This window comes from Melitaea cinxia, chromosome 11 (assembly GCF_905220565.1).
Source record: "Melitaea cinxia chromosome 11, ilMelCinx1.1, whole genome shotgun sequence".
NCBI lineage: Eukaryota > Metazoa > Arthropoda > Insecta > Lepidoptera > Nymphalidae > Melitaea > Melitaea cinxia.
Window position 1 is genome coordinate 3,460,363 of NC_059404.1, and position 9,934 is coordinate 3,470,296.

The 9,934-nt window shown below is 33.1% G+C and overlaps 1 protein-coding gene across 1 annotated transcript in view; it reads right to left on the reverse strand.

The window, feature by feature from the left end:
- The window catches only part of LOC123658064, a 518,186-nt gene that overhangs the window by 95,810 nt on the left and 412,442 nt on the right, over positions 1–9,934 (reverse strand). The window lies entirely within an intron of this gene.

Consider the following 9,934-nt stretch of genomic DNA (forward strand, 5'->3'; position numbering starts at 1 on the left):
TATTCACGTTACGGTCACGGTCACAATCGAAAGCGCTGGCTCTGTTCTAAAATAGCGAAAGGGTGTAAGGCGAGGCTGAAAATAACAGATGACGGGGAATCGGTTGAAGTTGTCGAAACACACAACCACAACCACCCATCTCCCACATTGTACAGAGATAAGGTCGCCAATGTTTTCAAAAAGAATAAATAAAAGATTGATTATATTGACTTACTGAATTATACAAGAAAAAAAATCTTAATCAAAAAATGTAATTGAAAAAATTCAATGCTGACTTTTCAATTAAATCCAGAATAAGATACATGGCTTTCTTGCCAAAATCATTATATCTATTTAACTTCCAAATAATTGTGTTTGCTCACAAACGAAAAAAAAACCGACTTCAATTACATCGACAAGTAATACAACGTAGGTCGACGAAAAAATAGTCAAGTAAACGCATTATTAGATATAACTCGAAAAGTAGTTGTTAGATTTCAAATAAATTTAAATGGGACCAAATGACACGCACCATCTTTCAATTTTTTTTTTTTTTATCAAAATCGGTCCACCCAGTCAAAAGTTCTGAAGTAACATATATAAAAAAATACAATCGAATTGAGAACCTCCTCCTTTTTGGACGTCAGAAGGTTTTAGAATCAAAGTTACAATTGTGTAATTTTTAAATCATACGTGCATCGTTAGCTCAAACTAAGAAAGTTTTAATTTGACAAAAAAAAAAAGATCATATCATCCCTTGGAGTCGTCAAGTCAAATATCTTGGTACAATAATTGATGACAAAATTAACTGGGGTAAAAATGCCGATAATCTGTTTCTTAAAGGTGTCAAGGCTATAAATGCACTACGGCCCATATTGAATATGAGCATCGTCTTTTTAACATAAAGACGAAAATTAGCTCATCCAAAGTTGAAAATTTACTCAATATTGGTAAGACCATGCTTAACATACGCTGCTCCTGTTTAGTGTAGCATACCAGAGTCAAAATATAATAAATTACAACCAAATGAATAAACAAGCGACCGGCTTGCGTTGCGTATGTCGCTCTGTAGCTCAGCTATGTACTCGTAGCTCAGTAAATATTTCTACATACCTACATTGATTTATTTTTGTTTCTATTGTAATTGTGAAATATAAAATTGTAAGCAAATAAGTGCACATTTGTAAATCATTATTTTTTATTTTTTATTATCTTTGTCTAAGTGTAATAAGTGTTAAGTTTAAATTTTAAAATTTTTAAAAATGTGCCACGATTTACTAACCGCTCATACGATTAGGTACTATACTGTATACATGTGAAGTGTTTTTGTGTAAACATGTTATAATTATCTACTTTTTCGTGTTTCAACGTGTATCTTTGTAAAGGTGTGTTGACCTAAAAATGTATTGTAAAGATGATGTTAACAATAACTTAGCTTTTGTTAAACAATTTATCAACTTACATGATTTAATAAAGACATTAAAAAATCAAAAATCAATTTGACATTTTAAAGGAGGGTAGAGGAAAATTTATTTTTTTCAACATTAAGAAGGTGTATACGAAATTACCAGCACCACATGTTACCAGTTACAAGATTTTACTAGACTTAAATTTATGGTTTAAGAAGCATTTTTAACCGACTTCAAAAAAGGAGGAGGTTACTCAATTCAACCGTATATATATCGTTCGTTCGTCGTTTATGAACCGATTTTGATAATTCTTTTTTTGTTGGACAGAAGATATCCCCGGTGTGGTACCATCATAAGGATACTAGGATTTGACGATGGGATTCCAGAGCAATCGAGGGAAACTCGAAAATCCGCATAAATTTTTACTAGGTGTACTGATTTTGATGATTTTTAATTTAATTAAAAGCCGATGTTTATCATGTGGTCGGTCACATTTAAATTTTATCGAGATCTGATTACAGCTTTTGGAGTAATCTTTGATAATCCGTATTTACTTGACTATTTTTTCGTCTACCTACGTTTATTACTTGTCGATATGATTGAAGTCGTTTTTTTTTTTCGTTTGCCTGCAAACACAATCATAATTTTCTCAGTTTTGTCAATAACTTTTAAAGAAACAATACCGCGAAAGTGTGTTTTTAGCCCATACATTTATAAACAAAAAGGTTTCATTACTAATTGACCATAAGAAGAGGTAAAGTAATTAAATTCGTAGTCAGTGTGTTGTCAGTGTGTACTTACGACCTTCTTGACACTGTTGGTTTCACGGTATTGCAGTATTGTAGTGTGTTCGACGACGTTGAACATATGCGATTTAAACGAGAGAAATAAGTGATTTATGGTTAATCCATAACCGTATCGCTTTGTCTATAAGCGTTCAGTAATATTCAGTGATTAATCTTACAAAATTGATGACACCCTTATTTTTGTGTTAATTTATCTGTCTAAGATACAATGTTTTGCAATAAATAAATAAAAAGTTTAAAGAAATTCCTTTGTGTTCTTTTCCAAAATTCCGTGTGTAATTATATAAATATTAGTCTTATAATATATATTAAGTATTCGTTGTATTACAGTTTCAAATGAGCTTGAATTTGTGCCAAATATGCGTGGGAATAGAACCATGCTAATTTACAATGGACATACATACGCGTACGTTAATTCTAAAACACTTTGGTATTGCTCCAAACGAAAAAGTAAGGCGAAGCTTAAAACAACTAAAGAGGGTAGTTTGCTTATAGATTTAGTGTCAGCACAATCACCCACGACCTAGATTGTATAGAAGTAGCGACGGTACCGTTCATATCATAAAGTGAAAAATCTTAAATATCTTAAATAATTATATAAAATGGCTTAAAGTAACAAAAATGTAATAATTCATTAATAATGAGTGTAAATAAGAAAAGTTAATGTCGATAATTTAGACTCAATACGCAGTAATATTGCCGTTTTTTCTTTAAAAATAGGAGTGTGTTTGGTTTTTTATTTTTGTTTTTAAATGAAATAAAACTCATACAATATGACATTGTAGTTTTATTTCTTATCAATGACGGTATTTAAACATATTTTCTGAAAAGCAACGTAATTTTAAAGTAATATTATTCAGACTATTTTTCATACATTCCGAAAATGCAATGCTTTATAAGTAACTTTTTTCTGTCGCAAATAAAAAATACCAGGACCAAAAAAGCATAGTAATTTGGATAGGTGGTGTAGATGTATAATAAACTTACATACAAATATCTACATTCTAATACTTATAGAAAATACATAAATAAATAAAAAGAAGAATAAAAATACAATATATATTCTATAATAAACTAATAAAGTATGTAAGCAATGAACGTAAATTGAAGAACTAATCTATCTCTACATAAATGAAAATTGTAAATTGATAATCTAAGTTTTTAATGATTTTTAGATATTCTGGAATTTGTGCCTAGTGCTCGTGGTAACGGTATGACCCTTATTTACAAAGGATATACTTACACAAATACGGATATGACCCGCAAAACCAGGTGGTATTGCTCGAAGAGGAGTGCCGGTTGCAGAGCACGGTTGCTCACCACCATTGATGGAGCCTTGGTGTATGTCACTGAACCCAATCATAATCATCCTCCTCCAATATTGTACAGGTCTCCCACTGGAGAAGTTTTTAAATTCCGATGAATAATTTCACCTTCTTTTACTTATTTGCTTTATGAATAAACGTAAGAAAATCCTTGTTTTTAATTTCAATTTATATATCTTTGATACTGCAAATAATTGTAAGCATTCACAGTTTAATAATATTACTGTCAAGTAGTGTTGTGATCCTGTTTACCCATCAGTACCTTACTTCTCCAGCTAGAGTTCCTGGGGAGGGTTAGTGATAGAGGCGACAACGCGTTTGTGATGCTCCTGGTGTTATATTCTATCAAGAAATCAAAATCACCTCGCTTTTAATATTTACAGCTGAGCTTATTAATTATTTATTTGTAATTGTTTTGATATTTACAGTGGTAGATCACTGTATATTTACAAAAATCAGATTAAAAACATTTTATTCAAATAGGCTTCAAAAGCATCTTCGAATCCTCATTTTACAAATTAATTTTGTTAAGTATCTTCTTTATCATGAGTTAATAAACTCTATCCAAGAAACGGGCAGCAATACAGAGCTTTGCGTGCTCACTATTGAAGTAACCTGGAACGAAAAATCATCAAAGTAGCCATTATACTTCTTTCACCTGTACATTTAATAGACTGGATCTGAAAACTAGTCACACAGTAAAAATAATATTTCGCTTTATACAAATATTTACGTTTTCAGTATAAAATTATAATTTCATTGCTTTTTCTAGATGAATTGGTATTCCTGCCAAGTAACCGTGGAAAAGGTGTCATACTTTTATACAAAGGCTACACATACGCCCATATGACGCAAAAAACTAGATGGTACTGTTCTAAGAAATTGGCTGGGTGTAAGGCTCGACTAATCACTACGAGTGATGGGGTCTTGGTGAAAGTAACTGAAGCTCATCATAACCATCCGCCACCAACGTTGTATAGGACGAAAGATGGAAAAATCTATAAGTTGTAAATAACATTTAGGGTTGTCTTTTTTAATTTGGTTTAAAATTAGATTAGACTAAAATAAACTTAGTTTATACAGGGTGGCCCGTTTACAGTGGTCCAAAAATTTTTTTCAGCTTGAGAGCATCATGAGCGATCATTTAAAACAAACTTTAGTTAGGCGAAAACTTATGGTTTAGAAATTATGATTTTTTTAAAAAATAATCCGAAGTTTCAATATTTTTGACACAAAACCACTCTGTTATGAAAACTACTGGACCGAATTGAATGAAATTTGGTATAGGTATAGCGTAATAACCTACCTATCGCGCTATAGGCTCATGTAGTGTAAATAATTAGACTGCATTTTTTTATTTCACTTTTTCTGTAGTTTTTTTTTAACTTTTCGGCAAAACATTGACTTTCGAAAAAATCCTGTGAAAAAAAAATGTACCACCAAGGTTTTGCTGGTACTGCTAAAAAGTACCTTAACATAGGGTTATTCTTTACACAAAAAATTATAGTTGTCCTTCGATTGTAACATCTTCAAAAATAACATCATGTACATTAACACATGAAAATCGAGAAATTACGAAATTTACCATAATTGTAATCATTTGAAACGGCCAATTATTAATTAGATAATCATTCATTGGGATAAAAATAGTTACAAATCAGTATTCACATGGCTATAAAATGTTAACCTGCCAGCTAAGATAACTTAACTTTATTGTAATGTCAATTTATTGAGTTTTTTGTTGTTATTTAGTTTTTAGTTTAAATCTTAATAAAAAGTTTGGAGAATTAATAAAACAACAAAATAATTAACATATTGTTTATTTTTTACAAAAGGTTTTCGAAATGTCGTCCGCCTTGCGCTAAACATAATCTGCATCTGCGTAAAAAATTTCTTCGCAGCCTATTAAATGGCTGCCGGTTTTGTTTAATGGCTGTTATAGCCACTTGAATTTTTCTTCTTACATCTCGCTCTGATATGCTCTCCCGTGCGTACACAATCTCCTTAAAATATCCCCAAATAAAAAAATCTACGGGGTTCAAGTCGGGTGAACGGGCTGGCCAGTGGATGGTACCACCGCGACCGATCCACCTCTGCGTATACGTAGCATTTAAATGGTTTCTTACCCGCAGAGCAAAGTGGCAGGTAGCTCCATCGTGTTGTAGCCACATGCGCTCCCTTAAATTATCTGGCAGGTGTCTCAACAGACCGGGTAATTCATTTTGAATGAAATTTAAATAAATGTCAGTATTCAACCTTGACGGTAACTCGAACGGGCCCACAAACTCTTTATTGACAATTCCGCTCCACAAATTAACGCTATAGCGTTCCTGGAAATTTGACTCTCTTACTAAATTGGGATTGGTCACTGCATAATAATGCGTGTTATGCGTATTAAATAATCCAACTCGCTCAAACCGACTTTCGTCGGTCCACAAAACGCTATCAAAAAAATTTGGGTCCTCCCGATCTCTCCTCAACATTTCTCTACAGAATTCCATTCTTCTAGGATAATCTTCTGGTTTCAAAGCTTGAACTTTTTGATAATGGTAGGGATGAAGTTGGTTAGCTCGAATAGTTCTATGAATTCTAATCCTGGGTATACCCGTACGCCTTGCCAGTTGTCTTTGGCTTGTAGTTGGATCACGACGCAACTCCTCCAGGATAACATCTTCATCATCTCTATTTACGCGTCCAGGTTCACGACCACGGAAGCCAGGGATAACTCCTTCTAGGAAAGAACTATGCAGCCTCACGAAAACGCGATGGTCCGGAAACCGCTGCACAGCCGGACCTGGCTGGCGTTCAGCAAATTGCCGATAAAGCCTGGCCGCTTCTCGCGCGACGCCTTGTGCGACACCATAAAAATAATGCATCATCGCGTATTCACGCGGTGAGTAGGGTGCACGTCTGGAACGATTTCCATCCATTGTCAACAAAATGTCCAAATCAAGAGCACAATCAGTAGTCCAGTTCACGTAAGCCAAGTAGTCAGATGAGCGATCAGATACAAGTCAATAAACGAAGCCAAAACGTTAAAATACAACAAACTAAATAGAATAACTGCAGTGAGCGCAAGCGACAAACGACAACTGAAGATCGTACGTGCTTAATAACAATAGGGTAGCGTCTATCTCTTTTTAACAAACGCACGACATAATTAACGTTCTCTGTAGTCCAATACCGGCCCGCTTTACCTGCTTTTTTATGACACTGTTTTGTATACTTGTGAGATGTTTCACATCAGTATCACCGATGAATGAAGACCACTTGGAGTTCAAATAATGTTATTTTTGAAAAATTACGAACGGATAGGTTTAAATTAAAACTATGGTAAATTTCGTAATTTCTCGATTTTCATGTGTTAATGTACATGATGTTATTTTTGAAGATGTTACAATCGAAGGACAACTATAATTTTTTGTGTAAAGAATAACCCTATGTTAAGGTACTTTTTAGCAGTACCAGCAAAACCTTGGTGGTACATTTTTTTTTCACAGGATTTTTTCGAAAGTCAATGTTTTGCCGAAAAGTTAAAAAAAACTACAGAAAAAGTGAAATAAAAAAATGCAGTCTAATTACTTACACTACATGAGCCTATAGCGCGATAGGTAGGTTATTACGCTATACCTATACCAAATTTCATCCAATTCGGTCCAGTAGTTTTCATAACAGAGTGGTTTTGTGTCAAAAATATTGAAACTTCGGATTATTTTTTAAAAAAATCATAATTTCTAAACCATAAGTTTTCGCCTAACTAAAGTTTGTTTTAAATGATCACTAATGATGCTCTCAAGCTGAAAAAAATTTTTGGACCACTGTAAACGGGCCACCCTGTATAAGTTGAGTGAAGTTTTATTTTATTTTCAGATATAAAGTACGATATAAATATGACGGATAAATAAACATGGAATGTAAATTAATTATTTAAGTATAGCTGTCCTTAATTTCTTGTTTTGGAACCCCTATCCTTTTATTTACGTTATCACGTATTTTCGTGGTTTTTATCATTTAGTTCGTCAATATTAAAAAGCCATATTAGATAATATCGCAATCAAGGCATTGAACAAATTCCACTAGTTATTGTAGTTGTTGTAATTGAAATGTTAAATACTTAATTTATATTATAAACGTTTTTAAAATATAAATATCGATTAATAAATAATGATAAAATTTACAGATGTTCTCGAATTTGCACCAAGTAACCGTGGGAAAGGAATCACTCTTATATACAATGGAAACACATATTCACATAACCTCAATAAAAGGCGCTGGTATTGTTCAAAAAAGTTGAAAGGGTGTAAGGCGAGGCTGCATACAACAGATGAAGGGCAATTGGTTAAAGTTGTCGAATCGTACCACAACCACTTCCCTCCCACATTGTACAGAGATAAGTTCGGCAAAGTTCACAAAATGTATCCGTTACAAAATTAAAAAAAAAAAATATATTTTGAGCCTCAATAACCTATATGACGATAAGGAGGCTGAAATTAGTTTTTCAATTTTGAAGGATATCCAAAGTAGGCTCAAGAGGCTGAACTTATTGATTGAAAACTATAAATTCAGCCTACACTTGGTAGTTTTGTCCGCGTTTACCAAGTGTAGGGTGACTTCATGGTTGTAAAATAATAAATTCAGCCTCCAGAGCCTACACCAAGACAAAATTAAAAGAATATTTTGAGTCTTATAAGGTTCATTTTTTTTTGTGTTTTACTTGCCTCTAAATTTAAATTAGTAATCTGACCCCTTGTCATTTTTGCGACTAACTCCAACAGGCTCGATTAGAGCAGGAATGTCGATGGTAGCAAGAACTCTTTTATGGTTTAGAAAAAAATATTATTATTATTAGGTTTTTATTATTAAGCTATTACTATTAAGCTACTGTGACGAACCCGTACTTTTAAAAAGAATTCATGTATAATTAGACAATTCTCGATAAATTATATTTATTGAAAGAAGAATAAATTATATTTATATGTACGAGAGTCTCAAATGTATTATTAATCATCCGCTTCTGGCAGAGCGTTAGCACCAGAAGTACGCCCATTCGTGCAATCTTTTTCCGCGCTGGCTAGGGACTCGAATCAATTGAATCGCCTGGAACTCTTTAGTTTTACTGTAGTCGATCTGAACACGTAATATAACCTGTATGCGATATATACAACGACAACATAAAACCTATTTTGTATATCTCACCCTCTAGAAAGGCCAAAAATGGCTAGATTGGCCATAGACCAAAATTTGAACGTATAATCTTTTTACCTTTTTTTTAATTGGCTTTCGTTGTTGTCAAATGAGCACATATTCATTACAGCCTATACAGTCCACTGCTGGACATAGGCCTCCACAAGTTTTCGCCAAAAATAACGTGAACTCACGTGTTTTGCCCATAGTCACCACGCTGGGCAGGCGAGTTAGTGACCGCAGTACTGGCTTTGTCGCACCGAAGACGCTGCTGCCCGTCTTCGGCCTGTGTATTTCAAAGCCAGCAGTTGGATGGTTATCCCGCCATCGGTCGGCTTCTTAAGTTCCAAGGTGGTTGTGGAACCTTGTTACACATATTTTGATTTTATTTGAGCACATATAATATCGCCAATATCACATATACAATGGAGACGACCCGATACTGGTGTCTATTTGTCATTTATTAATTCATTATAAATGTTATTTTATTATTTTAAAATATACCAAAAAAACTAAAGAAATTATTTCATGTAATTTTTTCAAAATTCATGATACTAATAAGGGTAGTTTGTTCGTAAATTTAGTGTCTGAGCACAATCATCCACGACCTAAATTGTATTGAAGTTCGTTTCATTAAGTGAAATCTTAAATAAATTTAAAAAATTTGAATAAATGGCTTAGAGTTACGAAACCCAACCAACAGAGTAGCCTGGGTTTCGAAACGTTATTTTTGAAGTGTCGCTCAAATAAAGCTCATACAATATCACATTGTAGTTTTATTTCTTATCAATGACGGTATTTAAACATTTTCTAAAAAACAACGTAATTTCAAAGTAATATTATTCAGACTATTTATCATACATTCCGAAAATACAATGCTTTATAAGTAACTTTTTTTGTCGCAAATAAAAAATACCAGAACTAAAAAAGTAAAGTAACAGCTTTTAAATAGAATAAAGTAAAAATGCACAAGGCGCTTATTTTACTTGATTAAATAGATTAAGGGGTTTAAGTGCATTGCTAATAAATGTTTGAGCTGCTTCGCATACTAATCTATCTCTACATAATTTTAAATTTTCAATGATTTTTAGATATTCTGGAGCTTGTGCCAAGTAATCGTGGTAAGGGTATGATCCTTATTTACAAAGGACATACTTACGCAAATATGACTAACAAAACCAGATGGTATTGCTCGAAGAAGAAGATCGGTTGTAAAGCTCGGTTGCTCACC